Source organism: Nilaparvata lugens, chromosome 11 (genome assembly GCF_014356525.2).
Source record: "Nilaparvata lugens isolate BPH chromosome 11, ASM1435652v1, whole genome shotgun sequence".
In the NCBI taxonomy this organism is placed as follows: domain Eukaryota; kingdom Metazoa; phylum Arthropoda; class Insecta; order Hemiptera; family Delphacidae; genus Nilaparvata; species Nilaparvata lugens.
In genome coordinates this window covers 15,736,816-15,757,081 of record NC_052514.1, presented here as the reverse complement: position 1 = coordinate 15,757,081, position 20,266 = coordinate 15,736,816, and positions in this window count along the sequence as shown.

The window sequence follows — 20,266 nt, the reverse complement described above, 5'->3', positions numbered from 1 at the left end:
AAGGCTAAACCACGTTTATTTATCATAATGTGTTTCATACGAAGTTGAAACGAACAGCTCATATTTCTCCGTTCGAACCGTGCATCTGCATACGGGCCTAGAGTTGTAATGTAACAATAGATAGAGATTGTTATCTCTACTCCAAAATTGATACTATTCAAAGTAGAAAATAATTATGTTTTCTGCTAGCTATGTAGATGCACATAGTTAAACTAATAGAGTAATAATTACAATACAGCAATCAGCAATAGTATTTTGTAGTGGGACAAATAATGAGTTTGTGTTCAGTGCGTTACATAGTATCACAAGAGTGATACTTAAACTTTTTTTTATAAGTATTAAAGTACTGTAACAATATACAGTTGTACCCTAAATTAGGTCTTGTTCATTCATTTGTGTAAAAAGTATTTATTTTACATTTATCGAATTGGTGAGGAATGTCAACTTGCCGTTATTTTTATTATATGATCAGGTAACTAGCTATTAGCTATTTAAACTCCAAGTAGTATCCCTCATCGTGTTGAACTAATCATATCAATTTTCTTCACTACTATACATTACTTTCTTCTATTTCTTAAATTGATTTGATTTGCTATGTTTCAAAATGCCTGGACACATTTTGTCTTCATCCTCTGCCTTCAGCCTTTAGTTTAATCTTCCAAAGAGAGCACTTTATCACTTATCCAATTTGAGGGATTAAACATAAGCAAGTATTCACAAAAGATGTGAGTGCGAAAAGCAAGTGTCAGTATAATACAAAATTGGGTTAGATCTTGTTTGATAGTCATGGTATTTGGTTGAGGCTTTTAATGAGTTGTAATTAATATTTGATTGAGATTGAGGGGAACAGGTAACGAAATTAACTTGCTTTGTAAGCGAAAGAAGAAGGCCTCTCTCTCTCTTACACGTGGATACACTACTTTGGCGAACATTTTGATTTTAGGTGCACCGGTACTACAGAATAGGCCTCTACTTCTCAGAAAGCAAAAGGGGGAAAATTGGAGAAACAGCGAAACAATGAAAGAAGAAAAGAGAAAGCAGGTGAAAGAGAGAAGAAGAAATGAAGAGTGAGAAACTTGTTTGAATGAAAGAATGAACGGCAGAGTCGAGAGAAGGTCTATGGAACGGACGAATTTTAATGCCCAGCTTTTATCAAGTGGGGTTCCACCCCTCCTATATACACTGTTAAATGGTGGCTCACGTCCACGCGCATACACTGGCAACAAAGTCTCTCTCCCACTCTCTCTCACATCTCCAACATTCCGTCTCTCTCCAGTGAAGACGAGCCTCATTACCATTTTGCTCATCTTTAGTTGAAGCCCTCAAACACAAGCTGACAAATAATGCCAAGCTGCCAGCTTTAACGCGTTCAAAGCAGTGTCTCGATGATTACATGTTAAGATAGTTGAAGTTTCATATCTGACGACCTCTTTCTAGCTTCTGTTCTATCATCTACTGTAGTAGTAGACAACTTCTTTGTTTTCATAGTTCTGAAAATGTTGTCGGAACGAGTTGGCTTTAAATCAAATAATGAAGAACGCCACACGCCATGCTACGAAGCTACTATACTGTGGAGAGCAGGACACATAATAACTTCTATGTCCTATCTCAATGCTAACCTAACTGCAATCTCTTGCACTATAGTACTGATTAATCTACTATTGCTTATTATGGGCCTACAATTCGGCCTATTTTGTCTGTATGATACAAGCGCATCAACAGTCTATGTGGAGGAAATATTGATTCCCATCTATTTAAATTGTGTTTGAAACATCAATTTGTGTATTCTTTTGTAAGAATAAAATTGAATTGAATGATAACTCAGCTTCAGTTCTCTTTCATTCGATAAATATTACATTGCTAAGAGAACTTTAGGGTTGGATATGGCTACACGTACTGCATTATAGGTAACTGATTATGTTGCAGATTTAAACAACTCTTTAAATATTACTACAGTATATACTGTATTGAATATACATATTTTAAATGTTCAGATTTATATTATGTATAATATCAAGTCTTAAGGATTATGTTAATTACTTTTGAACAATTAATTACGACATAGCAGTGACTGCTATGTCGTAATTAATTGTTCAAAAGTGATTATTTAACAAGCAGTTCGTAATGGAATCAAACATTGAAGAGAATTATGTTAGTACAATACATTTGTGTAAAGTGAATTTGAGTTATAAAACGACAAAATATATTGTTCATCAGGCTTTCCATATCATATTTAACGATTCCATGGTCTATCAAATGTGACGGAGGCATGAAAGACGAACTAAACCAAAGATTTATCTCAAAAACGATAATTTCAACTGCACAATGAATAAATAACATCGACGTTATTGGCCAGAATGTAACCAATTTCGAGTGAAGGATATTTCAAATCTACTAGTGCAAACAGCTACACTACTCCAAAGAATCGTACAATATCATAAAGGGCTACACAGAGCTGTAAACCTCAAAATGATATCGTGGGTCCTACTCTACAAAACCTTCCCCTCAATTTATCACCTATCAAATCAGGGTCCCTTGAGATCAGAAATGGCTTCAAATCAAAAATCCTTGCTCCAGGTTGAACGGTGATTGATCAGCATTTGGTTTAAACTCATGTTAAACATTATGATAAATGCGACCATTTCTTCAACCTTCAAGTAAACCTAGCTTAGTGAAAAGTGGTTTGAGCATATGGCTCGTCTCATAATAGTGAATGTCACCAAACCAAGATTACTAAATTACAGTTCCCAGATAGATTACTGTTATTGAGCTGCTAATATGCGAGAAACAATAATTCCTATGGCCTGACTTGGCTTTCGTAACATGTTATGAAATAATATACTACAACGCACGTCCGGAAATTCTTCAGTGATATTGATCGAAGATTGAACAAAACAATAAACTACGTTTAAATAGTCTCCTAGACGCTAGTTCAAAAAGAATACTTATTTCCCTCAGTCAACACACAATAGCATTAATAAAATACTGTAATTCCGTGTAATTCCCTTGGCGCGGATCTCTTGCCCTATTTATTTCGTAGAAAGGAGGTCGCCGTCGACTGAGATGGGGAAATAAAATTTACCTTTTCAGCGCATTTTTCCCTTTCGCGCCAGTGTTGCCACGCAGAGACAGCGTTGCATAATTTGCCAGTGGAGGTTGATGTCGACATTTTACTGCTCTTTTTGTCATCCAAGCCTGTTAATAATTTATCGGCCGGGTATTAGTTGGAGATAGATTCGCAGGCGGATCAAAAATTTATCGAGTTTGTTGAACCATTGATCGTGAATTCGCACTGATATAATTTTCCTGCCGCTGATTCACGTTCAATTCGTCCATAAGAGATTATTGCCATGGATAGAAATTAGCAGATATTGTTGATACAATACACGCTTTTATTTTATTCAATTACATCATGTATAATGTATAGCCTAATGTTCACCTGTAAAATATTCTCACTTTTAATAACCATTCAACTGACATTCAATATTCGTTTTAAGTTATTAGTCTTTACTCACGACCATATCTCAGATCTGGCCACAAACGCTGACATCCACAATCATAATACTAGAGGCAGAAATAAATTAGCTTTAAGACAGCACAGGCTTCAACTGTATGAGAAAATGCCTTCTTACATTGGTTCAAAGCTTTACAATAATTTACCAATTGAGCTGCAGTCCCTAACAAACAAGAATATATTCAAAAAGAAATTATACAGCTTTCTTGTTACAAAAGCTTATTATAGTTTCAATGATTATTTCTGTAATACATGATTGAAGCATCTAGTAATAATAAATCTCTATGTCCTGCACTACTTTTAAAACCTACTTTATGTATCTGATGTCTTTGTACTGGTGCTTATTTTATGTCCATTGATGTGAGTATATTTTCAACAATTCCTCAAGGAATGACCTGTGACTAGACGATATTCAAATGTATATTGTATTATATGCTGTGTTGAATAAAGAGATTATCTTATCTTATCTTATCTTAATGACGCCTGAATGTCTTAGCGAATGAGGACTTCTTTGGTGAAATGAGCAGGAAGGAAAAATTATTCACTTGATCTCATTTGATAAATGGAAACAAAGAATAACAATAATTATATTGTGGATACAATATGGTATTAGTGTATATCAATAATATGTTCATGAATATATCAAAAGACTTAGAGCTTAGACCCTTAATCTAAATAAAAACTAATCCACCTGACAACATCTAAATAAATATACACCCTATGTCATTCAAAAGTGTAACAAAAACTAGAAAATGACTACCGGAGCACACTCTTATTATAGGGGTTGAAACGGTCCTCTCTTCCCACCCTGTTAATAGACCCTTTTGTCTTTGGGGTTGATACTTTTATCTTCCCCTCAAGACCTCCTAGGTGAGTTGTGACTTTTTAGAAACAGCTTTTTGTGCGGAGGGGTCGCAGACAGTCGACTAATCGGTTTTTGGCTTTGTCCTTAGTTTGTAATTGCTGTAATCATTCTTTGCCACTGACAGTCAAGAGGCCAAGTGAGAGCAATAATCTTAGATAATTATTTACTTAGTAGTTTTGTGATTGTTAATTTCATAACAATTCCTGACACCCTTTGACCTGGAGTAGAAGGCCAGAAAAACTAGCTTTTTAAGCCAAAATATACGACAGTTTACCAACTACCAAAGAATAACCAATCTTCTACTAGAATGAAGTATCGCTACTCTCCGCATTTAAAATAATAACAAGATTATGATGATTAATTCCTATTAAGGTGCTTACAGATTTACGCGCAGCGAACATGAGCAATTCACTTTTAATCAGCTGATTCCAAGCTTTTTATATCTATATCTTATACCGTTTCTGTAAAAATACAGATATAGTCAGCTGATTAAAAGTGAATTGCTCATGTTCGCGGCGCGTATATCTGTACGCACCTTTAGATATTGTAATTTTGAACAGTGATTTCTTAAATCAAACCATATAAAATATAGTTTAAGAATGAATAGAATAATGTTATTCATAAGGATGTTTAGTTGTATTGCTTGCTGCTAGGCTCTGTTTTTTATAATGGGTAATATGGATTGAATGCATTTATCAAACAATAAAACTTTTCCAGATCAAGTGACAGTGGTGGAATGAAAAATTTAATTACAGTATATTCCAATAGTATCTTACGTCACAAGAACGGGAAGGGGCCTTTTGCAGACGAGAATGATGATTGTAATCGAGGCGCTAGCCGAGACTAGAATTATTTCATTCGAGCACTGCAAAAGACATTCACGTCCAAGTAATGTACAATATTTTTGGTCATAATAATCTTAAGAATAATAACTGAGAAATAGAAAACATTACCTGCTTGTGCTGAAGTTACAACATGCATTCTATAAACATAACCTAGTTTACGAATTCCGAATCAGGAATTTTGGGGAAGTTGACAAAACTTACACCTGGAGCGCTGAAGGTGGTTTTTTGTAGCAGTTTGGCTGTTCCTATTTCGGAACTAGGAAACATACTCGACTGTATAGGAATCATATGTTTATTTGTTCTGCAAACAGCTGTATACCGGCTTGATTTCAAGCATGGAAAACAGCTGAGATTGAATAACTATGAAAAAACTATTCTGCTGTACCTCATGTATTTATTACATCATATCCCCTTCAATTTCACAAGAAAAAAATTAATCATCCTAAATATCTGATTTAATGAGATGCAAGTAGTTCTAATGAGAAATATTCATCTTATACATTGGAAAATTCACTACTACCAACCAATCAACGAAGTATGAGGAAAGCTTGGTTACCTCATTTTCCAAAAGTTTCCCGGAGTTTTGGTACCAAAAATTCGACTAACTCTTTTAATTTTAATCACTTGGCTTTCGAATAATTGATTAACATGGGAGTTAGCTCTCTTGCCTGAACAGCAATAATCCCTATTTCCACTACGTTCAACTGTATTGGTTTGAAACACGGCACTTGTAGGGTTTCAGAGGGGAAGTAAGGGTATTTTTCCTCTTCTTCTCCTCCATCTTCTTCTTTGTTTCCTTTTTTCTTCTCTCCTTTCTCCTTCTATATCATAGCATATTAACTCTGTCTCTGTTGTGGGAAGGCAACACCAGCGTGGAACTTTAAATCGATTCGTATAATCTCGACTCTTGTTCTTCACTGCATGGTTCAAACAAGCTCAACTAAGTGGAGTTATGAGTGAACTCTGAATAATAAATTAATCCACCTCTTTCCAGAACTGTTGTGCTCGGTGCTTCTATTCTTCTTCTACTCATTCCTTCTCTCATTTTAATCTGTTCTAGCTATCTCTCTTCAACTTATCCTTTTCACATTTTCTCTTCTTTCTGTTTCTTCAACTGTTTTTCCCTCTTTTCTGCTCTCATCATTTTTATTTGCTGATCCTCCTTACTCTCTCACCTTTTTCTTCTCATCATCTTGCTCTTCTTCCTCCTTATCATTCTCCTCTTCATTCTTTTTATGGCTTCACCCTTCCTCTTCTCATTCTCCTTTTATGTGTTCTTTATCCCTGACTTGCTACACTTCTTAATATTTATGTTATTGTTCTATACAATTATTTCACATAAAGAAGCTTTCAATTAGCTTCATAAAGAAACTTGAAGCTTTCAATTATCTCAAACTTCTAATATCTTAATCTTTAATTATCTTCAAACTTGCAATCAAGAGAATTCACAATCAACCCGTTTTCAAAAAAAGAATTCTTAGATTGCTCAGAGGTCCTATGCCTGTTTAGACTTTTTTAGAATCCTCATTCAAGGTTATTTCGTAGTTTAAATGAAATTTTGGTGGCTTGATGAGCTGTTATTGGAAAGTGTGCAAGGTGAGTGAATGTGAGAGTGAATGGTTGCTAGTCTTTTCTTTCTCTCTTCTTTTTCTATCTCTATATTCATGAATATAAAATTAATTGAAATGATATTCATTCCTACTTGCAAACGTGGTGAATTATACACTTCCAGCAAGTAGTATTTTTTATTCCAATTTTTTTTTCTAATAGAACCTACCAGTATTCATTTTATTAATTATTTTTTATCTCACTGAGCTGTGTGTTTTGTTTTTCTTATTGGTTCTGATTTTAAATATTGTGAGTTTGAAAAAATGAAATTTGAATTTTGAATTTCTAATCACAATTTTTAACCTACTTTTCATAAGTTTTCCTCAGCTTTCTTTCAATGCATTCTCATTCATCTTTTACACGCTCCCTTATTCTCCATTATCCATATTCTCCATTTACGTCTCTCACTATTTCCATATTCCTCTTCTACTCTTCAATCTTATTCAACTTATTTTTCTTTATCATCTGTTTTTGTCCTACATTTCATCATCCTTTTCATTCCTTATTTCTCATCTCAGCGCTTCTACGCTTTTCTCATTGTGCATTGAGAAATCTACGTATCTTTGGGCATTTCCCTCACCTTCCTTTCCCATCCTCATTTTTCCCTCCATTCATTATTTTTGCTCTTTTAATTTTCTCCATCCTCTTTTCCTTTATTATCTCTTTCTCTCCTCGTCATTTCAATTTTTCCTCTATCTCATTCTCCCACTTTAAATTTACACCATACTACTCTCCTCCTCCCATCTTCTATTCCTCCATTCCAATCATTATCCTTCTTCTTCATCCTTTTCTTCTTCCAACCAACACCACAACCAGCAGTCATAATCTGGCGTCTAATAAAACTGTAACACTCAGCACGCAAAAAGGCAAGTCTACCTTCCTGCAACTGTTTACTGTATAAACTTGACTCCATACACATTGTCAATAAATTGAACTCCACCGTAGCTGGCATACAATAAAATACACACGTAGGTGAGACAGCACACAGTTTAATGGAAATTTATTGAGATGATTTTCTGGAGCTGCGAATAGTTGGAGAACGAGAAGTAACTTATAACTTTCAAGTAACTCATGAAGTTGGTTAGTTAGTTACGTGCGCAGAATACTAGCACACATCATAATCTTGTGTTGATGGGGGGAATGAGGGGGTTATTGAGGGTGGTGGGGGGTGGAAGAAGACCAGGGCCCATCTCTCTCGTCACTGACCTTGTCAATACTTGGATGCCAGACCACTTGTAAGTGAGTGAGTTCATTGTCCCCATTATCATTGTTTACGGTGACCAATCAAATTGCTTTGTGTATTATTTGTGCATTGCCACTAACTAGGCTGTAACTGATTGAAATACAATAGGAAGGTGCTGATTCTGCTCTCATTATTGTATAGGATCACTTCAATTTCAAATAGTTTTCGAATATATTTTTATAGAACTGGTAATAGCAGAATTTGCAGTAGTAACTATTCGCATTATCAGTATCATCTTACACTGAATGAACATAGTTTGAATCTGTGGTATCATTCTTGGAAGATATTTTATCATATTATTTTCCACAATATTCATTCATTTATTTATTTATATTTTTTACAAAGAAGCACTGATTGGGAAAGAAAAACTAAGAATACTCCTTGTACTATTTCTTTCCCAAATTTAGATAACACTTTTAATGATTGAATATATTTACAGTAGTCGATAAGACTGTTACAGGATAAGTAAGGGCAAACGCACACAGCAACAGATCTACGTATGCAGCAGACAGACGGAGGAAAAATTACTCTCCAGGTGTTCGAATGTTGCAATGCATACAGACTTTCATCCGTCTGCATATGTCTGCTCACATCTGTTTGTTGCTGTGTGTGTTAGCCTTGAAGATGACAATAACTGGAATTTCAAAGTCTTCAATGTATATTATATGACACAGCAAGTCAAAAAGAGAGATCCAAAAGTTGACCAGCAAAAGTTTTTGAATTCTTGAAATTTACAATATCTTAAATGGATAGAGTTGATAGTATGATGAAGTAGATTAAAAGTACCCATGAATGATTACTATTAGCTATTTACACTTGAAATAATGTTGGAAATATTTTGTTTCCTTTTATTAGAAATCCTTTTTGCTACTCTTGGAATACTGTTGGGAATATTTTGTTTCCCTTTATTAGAAATCCTTTTTGCTACTCTTGATATAATGTTGGGAATATTTTGTTTCCCTTTATTAGAAATCCTTTTTGCTACTTTTGAAATACTGTTAGAAATATTTTGCTTCACTTCATTACAAAATCCTTTATGCTACAGAAACGTAAGCGTTGAACAAGGATATCTTATAATGAAACAGAACCACTATTTTAGGAAACCGCAAGAATAATCCCGAAACAAAACCACAAACCGAGAACTTTTATATCTACGATTAAAAAAAGCAATCACACCTCCAGTATGAATAGTTTCCTCTTCTATAACGCGTTTAGTTTTTGTGAAATGATCAGTTGCTCTCCTTGGTTGCTGTATTAAAAGTAGTATTGGCTGAAAATCAAGGTTGACATTAAATTTGATCTGAGATGCGTCCACTGACAGAAGGCATTGTGCCCATTGTTTGCTCGTCATAAACAAATTCTTCCTAGTTCTATTTAGTTAGCAGTGAGATCATTTTCCATTGATTGTGGTGGTGTCACTAAACTGTTTTTCCTTCTAAACATTTTCCGTAGTGGAATCGACAATCGACAGTACTGTTTTCCGTGATTTGCTAGCTTTTAAATTGGCCTTGTAGTCATTATATCGTCACTTCGCCAGCATTGACTGATTGCTTCACCTTCTGAACAATTCTCCATGCATTCCTTGAGACTTGAAGCGTGCATCCTGCTGAATGCTGCTGGCTGCTGGCTTGCTGCCTGCTTTCTTGCTTGGCTTTTAGAAGTAGTCCTGCCTTGTTGCAACAGTTTCTCTTTCCTAATTTATGATTCGGACAAGAAGTGCGGATCGTTTTCTTTAGTAGCCTGTTAATGTTTATGTTAAAAAGAGGGAGGACATATAAGAGACATAATGTATATAATTATTATATTTATATTAAATTATATATATATATATATATATATATATATATATTAAATTATTATTTATTAATATTATATTATATTTAATTATGAAAATTAATTATTTGACCATTGAAAAATATATTGACAAAAGAAATATAATACAAGATAATATAACATCAGATATACTAGTATCAGCTATCCTTTATAACTAGAGTATCACATATTTAATGAACAACAATATATCATTTTTAATGTATTATATTAGTACGATGAATAAAAATAATTTAGTAGTACAGTGATAGGCTTTTCAACACGGCTTATTACTACTCATAGTGAATGGAAAATAAGTAAGTTTATACTACATATTTAATCAATTGGACTTATTTCATACGAATAAATTGTATATTAGTGTAAATCCTCTGCAATAAATTGATGTTGAGAATAGTGAACAATGAAAATTCCCCAACAAGTCATCAAAAGTATGAAGAACGATTCGTAGTAGCACATAGTAAACTATAGCTAAACACACTATATGAATTATATTTCAAGAGTCTATTTTCCGACAAAAACCACAGAAAAATCCAAGAGAGTTGAATATTATAATAGCAATACAGTACTGTATTTACTCGATCTCGGATCACATCCTCTTTCATTTATTGGTGATAGGAGGTGACAGTTTCAGGTCTATAAATAGCTATTGGACAAAAAATTCTACTTTTAGAATGATTGTGTTGAATATGAATATTCAGACCACCAATTCACCAAAAATGTATACCCTGACATAATCTTTTAATAGTTAATAGGTATTGAATTCCAAATAATTTTTGTTCTCAAAGATTTGAAGACGTTTGCAACTGCAAATATTGATTGAAGGGTTAAATGGAGTATCTATAGTTGAATTGGAAGCAAAACTATAGTGAAATAAAGAGTTGTGGAAATTAAAAATTGCATTACATAAGAGTTATTATCTATTTTCATCTTCAATTATTTTTTTGAGTTTTAGTATTATCGTTCATTTCAGCAGCAATGTTTGATGAGTGATCATCACAGCTCACAGTATCACCATAGATGAAGGATAAGCGTAAGCTATATCTCTTGTCTCTGGTATCACAGACCATCAGAAATTACAGTTCCGTTGAATTATAGTCTATTTTTATCAAGTGCTTTCAAATCTATTCCATTCTTGAATAATTCTTTAAAAAACTGGAATGACCGTTGTAGATGTTGGCCAAATATGCTGATTCAATGTTAACTGTTTCAGAGCAGGCCACGGTACGGCAGCTGGATGGATGACCACGTTTTCGTCACGCAGAAGAAAGCGAGCGTGGCTTTAGCATGCTTATCAATGGGTTCAAAGGAGGGTAGGTGAGGAGGCACAGCGTGGCATCCTTCTCCTCCTCCAACTCCTCCAATTCCACCTCCTCCGCCTCTAACTCCTCCACCGCCTCCTTATCGTCATCCTCACAGGACAAGGTGATTGACCCCTATAGCTAGTGCAAGCAGCACAGTAACAAAGACTGTTATTGTTATTTCCATGGTAATTGATTTTGACGACTAGCAGGTTGTGGCCTGTCTTCTTGGCTTTTGCCATGGTGGCCCAGCTCACCAGATTCACCAATGAATGATGGAGGGAGAGAGAGTGAGAGAATGATGGAATAGAGTGAGAGAGACTGTATCGGCTTGTTCGGCTGAATAGTGTGACAACAAGCGTTGACCAGCTGTAGTCGGCTGTAAGCTATAGCGGGCACATTCTTTCGCACTTCTTTGTCTACTCCTACTCTCATTAGTTGTTTAGCTAGCTTTTCTTCTTCTTTTTAGACGTCTTCTTCTTCTTCTTCTTCTTCTTCTTCTTCTTCTTCTTCTTCTTCTTCTTCTCTTCTTCTTCTTCCTTTTTTCTTTTTTCTTATTCCTTTCTTTTACCTTTCTTCTTCGTCTTCACCTTGTTCTTCTTCGACGTCTTATTCTTTTCCTTCATTACCTTGTTCTTCTCCTCCTTCGTCTTCAATTTGTTGTTGTTGTTGTTTTCTTCTTCTCCTTCTTATTTATTTCTCTTGTTTTTTCTTCCTTTCTTTTTCCATTCTTCTTCGTCTTCACCTTGTTCTTCTTCGACGTCTTATTCTTTTCCTTCATTACCTCGTTCTTATCCTCCTTCGTCTTCACTTTGTTCTTGTTGTTGTTGTTTTCTTCTTCTTCTCCTTCTTATCTATTTTTTTTTTGTTTTCTTCTTCCTTTCTTTTTCCATTCTTCTTCGTCTTCACCTTGTTATTCTTCGACGTCTTATTCTTTTCCTTCATTAACTCGTTCTTATCCTCCTTCGTCTTCACTTTGTTCTTGTTGTTGTTGTTGTTTTCTTCTTCCTCTTTTTCTCCTTCTTCTTCTTCTCCTTTTTCATTCTTCTTCTCCCTCTTCTACTTTTCCTTTTTCTTCTTTTTCAGAATTCAGAGTCGGCTCAAACTATGACCTATTCTCCAACACATCTATCCTAAAGAGGAGAAACTATAATAGTCTATAATAGACTTTGAGACTTATTAGTTCTTCATTTCTAGGGATGTAGGAATCATGCAATATCCAATACCTTCAATACCTTCTAATCTAAGCACTCCCATTTACAGAAGAATAGTGGAAAAACATTGTTGTTGACAAAACATATCAGCAACATAAATCCTCAAAACCTATTGACAACATAGATCCACTTGAGAATCAACAAGCAGGCAACGATCTGTAGACTGTAGCCCTTGCATATCAAACGAACGACGGGCCATAATAGATAATTTATGTGTATCACATGAGTGGCCTTCTTGTAGTACAATACTACTGTAATTGCTCCGTGGTACTTGTTTATTTTTTATACAAATGTGCAATGTGTATCCCCTCTGGTGTTATGTATCAAAAAACAGGCAACGTAAGTTCTTGCGTATCGAGCTAGCCACGGGTCATGGTGGTTCACGTGCAATGGTTCATGTCATAGGCAGGCGATTGCCCTTGTAGCGCGTGCGTGCGTTAGTACCTCTTGTTGTTGCTTTTGATGTCGTTGGAGACCAGAGAGAAAGAGAGAGAGGGTGAGAGAGAGAGAGAGTGTGAGTGGGAAACTGATCAGAGCAGAAGAGAGAGGCAGCTGAAGCACATAAAAGAGGTGCTTTTGAAGAAGAGATGTCACGAAGAACAAACTGCTGGCAAGTGAGAAAATCTGGTGATAACTGAACAAAAATGAAGGGATAAAGGAGTCGAGAAAAGCTCTTGAAAGTTAATCGAGGGAATGCAAGAACCGGTGAAGAAATTATTATAAGAAGACGTACAAGAAATAATAGAGTTCTTCAATGTTGTTTTCCATCACGAACTGCTTATTATTAAATCACTTTTTGCTTTTAGAAAAAACGACTAGCAGTCAGATATTTTACAATAAATTAATTAATCGTTCACTGGACAACGAGATCTTTCGGCAGTTCCGCCATCTTCTTGGTTGTGAAGACCAGAAGATAAATGGGAATAGAGAATAATATGAAAAATGGAAGAGATTTGAGAGAAACAAAGGTGAGAAGTTGGACAAAGAAAGAAGAACTTGGAAGAAATATAATTTTTATACAGTGAATATTGATAATGATAACACAGAGAAGAAGAAATATACGGTTGGACAGTTAATAATGGAGAAATAATAAAAGAGAGACAAGAAAAAGGCGAATGAGAAAGATAAAGATTTTTCCTACAGATACCTTGAAAAGTGACCATTTGTGCACTGATTTCAGGCCGCAAAGAATCACTTTTCCACACTAGGACGCAAAGTGAGTACTTTGCGTACTCCAGATTTGCAGCATGACAACGAAAAATAGTTAGTAGGTTATATGGAGCACCAGTGCAGCAAAATCAAAATTAAGTTGGTAATACTCATAGTGAGGCCCACGTTATAATGAATGGCAGTGGAGAACAGCGTTGCCTTGCCATTATGTGCCTTCATTATAGTCATTTCAATGCTTACATAACATAAACCCCCTTCAAGCTGTCACATTAATTTTCAATTGAATTAATAATCATTATAATTCAATTATTATTATTCAATTTTAAATAAATTAAGGTTTTTATTAATAATAAAATTACACAGATGGATTTCAGGGAATTTTACCTATAATTACCCACTTTTAATATTCAATGGTAACTGTAGGAAAAATTTAATGTGAAATACTTGCGCAAAGTTCGTTTGCTGCACTCAAGAAACCATTCCGCCCTCGCCTACGGCTCGGGCGTAAACATTTCTTTCGGTGCAGCAAACTGTCACTTTGCGCACTAGTTGCACAAATAACTATTGTGAACTAAACAACTAACTTACAAGACTTTTTTCGTACTATCTAAATACCTTATCTAAATTTGGAAGAGGAATAGCACAAGGTTACCTTTTTTTCTCTCCCTATCATTTTGATAATGTGTTATTGAATAAATCAATAAAGATTAAAGATTTAATAAAGGTAAAAAGTTGTGGGAGAAGATTGAGAATTATGAAAAGAATAGAGCTAGCAGGAGAAAAAGGAGAGAGAAATAGTTGATACGTGATCGAAGAAGAATAAAAATAATGGAAAATCAAAAGTTCATAATGGAGGAAATAGTAGCAGTAAAAGATAGGAATGAAGAAGAGAAATTTATTTCAGATGGAAAAGGATAATTTGGTAGAAGAGTGGTACTAAAATAGAAGGAGGTAGATTATATTTAGTTATTCATGGTGATTACAAGTGATTTGAGATGAAAAAGGAGAATTTGGTGAAAGAGAAGAAATTAGATTATAGTTATTTACGGTGATTAAAATACATACTGGCTTGAAAAAAATGCTTCGAGTTCACAATAATATTACAGTAGTTTAAGTTGAACTCAGTAATTTGAACTCTAAGGGCCGTTTGCACAGTGACAGTTTAAACTAAATTTAGTTTTAAACTGGATTAAATCCGTATCAGGTCTAGCTTGTTATAATGAGTTTAATTTTGAGTTAAAGCCATCAGCTGAATAAATCGAGTTTAAGCTTTGACTGTGCAAACGGCCCTAATTCTAGTTTCTAAATTACCAATTCAACCAACATTGAATTTCACAAAAGGAGAAGGATGAGAGGAGAGGGAGAGAATAATAAGGAGGCAGATAGAAAAGGAAAAGAGGGAGAAAGAATGATTATCTTTAAAGATTTATTTTGATCTGGAGGGTGAAGGTAGGGAGCAGCCGGCCCTCTCCCCCACTTAACCCTCCTATACAATTAATGCATTTGCTTTACAACAACATAAGGAAATAATCTCGAATAGAATAATAAAAATCTGGTGTGGCGCACTCACACAACTTTCCTTGTCATTATGAAATTTGATCACCTGACGCTAGCGTTCCCGCGCATCTCAAGTCTACTTACTATTCAAAGATCTGAGCCAGCTGGTGATAGGGCAATAACGCTGGAGACACGCGAGGTCTGCTATCTCTTCATAGTGAATCATTTAATAGAATCAACAGTTGCCAACAGTCTGCGATTGGATAATCACATTTTCTCGAATTTCGTGCTTATTTTCAATTTTAGGTGAAAATGTTACTAAACATTAGTTGTAGAGATTCACATACTGAATCTATTCAATCAAAATTTTTGTTCAAATTGTATTTGAAGCCTGATAATTGAGAATCTAAAATCAAACTCTGCATAGATGGAGCTCCTGAAATTTTTACAAATATGGGACTTGTGGCAGTTGATAGAGCTTATCGATGACTATTCTAGGTATATAACTTTAATCAAAATCGTTGGAGCCATTTTCAAGAAAATCGCGAAAAACCCTGTTTTTGACTACATTTTCGCCATTTTAGCCGCCATCTTGAATCGCATTTGATCGAAATTGTTCGTGTCGGATCCTTATATTGTAAGGGCCTTACGTTCCAAATTTCAAGTCATTCCGTTGATTGGGAGATGAGATATCGTGTACCCAGACGCACATACACTCATACACACACACACACACACACACACACACACCCACACACACACACACACACACACACACACACCACACACACACACACACACACACACACACACACACACCAATACCCAAAAACCACTTTTTTGGACTCAGGGGACCTTGAAACGTATAGTGTGATGAATCTTTCAAATAGATCTCATGAAAAGAGAGAAAAATTGTGATTACCTTTTAAAATGAAAGAATTTGCTAAAGGAATAGTTAGCGACCGAGCGATAAAGCTTACTTATCAATAACTGTATATTTGATAAGAGTACCGTTCTGTACTGAATATTTTTCTAGGAAAATTATTCAATAAAATTATAATTATTTTGCAAATAAAGCACAAATTATTTATGAATCGCTCACTGATTTTGAGGTTACACTTTGTTTACTATCGATCAGATGTTTTTAAAACAGTTCGAACGCAGCTGACTGATTCAAAGTATTGTCAAATGTCACGCTGGCTTCACGTAAGATATAATACCATCTCTAAAAATTAAAACTATCCATAAAGGATCAAGAATTTCAAATAAAAAATAAAATGTATGTGTTATCGTTGAATTATTTATTATTTAAGAAATTATATTATATGTCAGGTCTTATTGTAACTAAATAGGTCATAGCATGAAATTATATTATTGATAAAACGACAGAAATTAATTATAACAGTCTCAAACCTAATAAAAATTGTATAAGAATATTAATTTATTAATGATTTAATTCAACTGAACCACATGGTAATTAAATCTCTTTGGCAGGTCTAAGCCAATCACAGTGCATAGAAATAGCACCAAGAAGGTGATCGTTTGAAAGCAACACATGTTAATCTATTATCAGACACCAACCCTGCCTTATCATCCACGCTAGCACATGTACATTGTATGAGAGGAACTATGTCTAGAAGATTAAGCAATTTTAAGAATTACATAAATAAATTATTATTGTAATTAAAGGAATTGTATTATACTGCTTGCCACTGACGTCATGTTTACGTCACAAGCGTTCTACCAATGGCAAATTTTTATGCAAATTATTACATCGAGATTCTGAGAAGCAAGGTCTAGCCTAGAAGCTTAGAGAAAAGACAGACTTCCCTTTTGAAATCCTCACCGTGCAGATCTCTTTTTATAGTTACCAAAGACCTATTTGTGAAAATTTCTTGTTCGATTTTAAATGTTCTATTTGTGAGCCGATATTTTAGGCCAATTTATTTGTTATTTGTAAATTTCTGTTTTCATCAATCGATAAATTCAAAAGTTTAAAGTAAATTATCCCTTAATTAATTCGGTGAAGGAGATATTTAAATTAAAATTCCCCACGTGCTGAAACCGAAGCCTGGATTGCCGCCGATCAAACGATTTTTGATCTAAAGAAGAAAACCACGACCGCCAAGGAAATTCACGTGAGTTATAAGTTTTAAAAGGGGCCCCAATCTACGCTTCGAGAATATTTCAGTGCAGAAAAACATAAATTTTTTCTTCGTTAAATTATTGGCCACGCCGACAAGCGCTTTTAGTTATTAAGAGCCTAAAATTTATTCATATTTAATTTCTAAGAATTTGTAGTTGATTAACTATCCTCCGCTGCCTGAACCACGACCCCGAGCATTTTAAAAAATATTTTCTATAATTCATTTTTCACTATTTTTTTCAAACTGTTAAATTTTATCAATTGTAAAATTCTGTCGAATCACGCATGGTATCATGCAAGCACAAGAAAATTTTTAACTATTCTATTAATGCTAAATTATTATCAACCTGTAAATCAAATTCTGAATCTGCACTGTATGATTACATATTTTATTGTAATATATTTCAGTTTTGTTAATTCGCTTTCTGAGTTCGATTATTTCTTAAGCCTGTCAATTATTGTGTCTGATACGTTCTATATCATCAAGAACCGATCGAATACGATCATTAGAATAATTGAATCAAGCTGGATATTGGAACAGGTCTAAGTGGATGTAGCGAGTGGGGTCAGATCGAGATATTTATTCTTTGTCCTTACCTGCTCATACATCAGCTTTTATCTGTTACCTACCTCGACTTAGGAGCGAACGCATCAATTGTACAGCAGTGGCAGCCATAGATCATATAAATTCCTACAATAGAGCTTAAAACCCGACAAGACTCTGTTCTCGAAATATATTCTGAACGATATTTGGTTCAAATACCGTATTTTAATCCTTCAGAACTTATTAGAGACGCAGTCCCGTAAATTATCTACATCGGGATTTTTGCTCGACCTGTATGATTTTGTATGCTCACTCTTCACAGGTAATAATTTCAAGGTATCCGTATTCAGTGTTTAGCGTCCGCTACACTACTTATAAAAATTTCATCATTATACAATCTGTCATTAGAAGAATCAAGGGTGAGCGAGCATTTAGGCCTCCCGCGATTCCGACAATTGTATGAAGCTTGTAGTGAATCAATCAGTCTGGTGTTCACTCAGCGTTCACACACGCATTGCAAAATTTATAGCCTCTACACCATTGACTCAGTACAAGATTCACCCTACATGTGTGAAGCCGTTAAAAAACGCACCACATGATTTGCCGGCCCAACGTGAGGCATTTAGATTCAGCACTACATGATTTGGCGCCCAACTGTGATAGGCATTGAAGAGGTGGATAATCGACTACGAGGATTATTTAGTTGCTCAGTATACTATAGCGCTGACAACGGGAAAATTTGTGAAAAATTCATGGTTGTGAATTTTTTCGAATTTAATATTGACTGTTCACTGTTATATAAAATAACAAGAAGTGCCATACCCAATTTTTGAACAGAAAAGAAATTTATCGATTGATGAATTTTTAGAGAAAAAATCGAACTCAGAATTTTATTATCGTGTTATTCGGAAATTGGTCATACTATAAGTCATAGGTATAAGAGATATCATAAGAAAGGTCATATTATTTGAAGAATATTAGGTCTATAATGAAACAATTTATAAATATTTACAGAAAAGAGGATTGAAGTTATTTACATTTTTAAAAGTTTTTAAAACATAAAGAGGGAAGTAAAATTAAATCACGGATATATTGCGGAATAATTCAAACAAAACACTGCCCCTTGTATATAAAATTTTGCAAAGAACACTAGCCTATATATTGAATTGCGGCAAGAAATTATAAAAGTAAGATATTTATAATAATAGTAATAATAAATTATAAGAGGCGTACCTGTATTACCGCATAAGTGTTCACTGTGTATCCTGTATGTTCTTGTCATTTTTATGTTAACGATATTGCTAACTTGACTCATTTTATCACTGAACACATTGCTAAACCACTTTTTCTGTATTTCACTCACTACGAAGCTATCACAATTTCTATTGGATTTCTTATTAATTATTTTGTATATCACAACACTTTCGCGTTTATTCACTGCACACTTTCGTTGCGCTATTTTCCCGCAAACTATGGCAGGAAACGACCAGGTCAATCCAAGTCTGTCGGACACCGAAGACATCTCACCCGATTGTTCGCCGCCATCCGCATCTGCCGCCGCATCCGCCGATTTCCATCCCAATGTACTGGATGATTTATCTTCAACGCAGGTGGAGGAGAGCTGCATTCTGGTGGAGGATACGTTGGTAGCCCAAGAGCCGGAGGATGAAACATCAGAAGAGCACTCAGTCGATGACGTCTCAGAAACAGGAACTCCCATTTCTCGCACCGTTGCTCGGATAAAAAACCAGCGGCTAACCGATAAGCATGCACCCACTCCCGCCGTTGACTGGACCCTCATCCTGAAAGAAATAAGGAAAACCAATGAAGCAATAAATAAAACAAATGCAGAAATAAAAAACTTAAATGAAAAAAGCGACCAAACAAAGGAAGAATTAAAAGAAGACAACAAACAAACAAAGGAAGAATTAAAAAGGGAAGTTCAAGAAGCAAAGAAGGTAAATGAACAGGGTTTGGAGAAATTGAGTCAGCGGATGGATGAAGCATTCCATGATACCGATAATACCATCAAAAAATTAGCTGAGTGTCTGGATAAATCAATTTTAGAAACAAATAACCGATTGGATAGGATATCTGAAGATATGCATATGGGAAAAATCAGCGTCGAAGTCAGCATTAAGAAACATATACATGTGGAGAAGGATACAATAAAGGTGGTTAAAGTCAAACAAGCAAGCGAACATAACACATGTATGGAAAACCAACCCACCGAGAATGTCAAGACTGGAGTCGCGACGCACCCCGCCGAACGCCGAGAGGAACCAGTCGACATCGCCCGCCAAGCTGAGGACATCATTCGTGGCATAGAGGGACAGCCCGTACCACCGCGCGCCAAACACCAGGAGTCCAAGGACGTTGCCCTCCACGTTGAAGAGCAGCCCGGACCGCCGATTGCCCACATCACTGTCCCTCCACCGAAGACAGCGCCTGCAACATACAAACCCAATACTCATGAAGATAACCCACAAAAC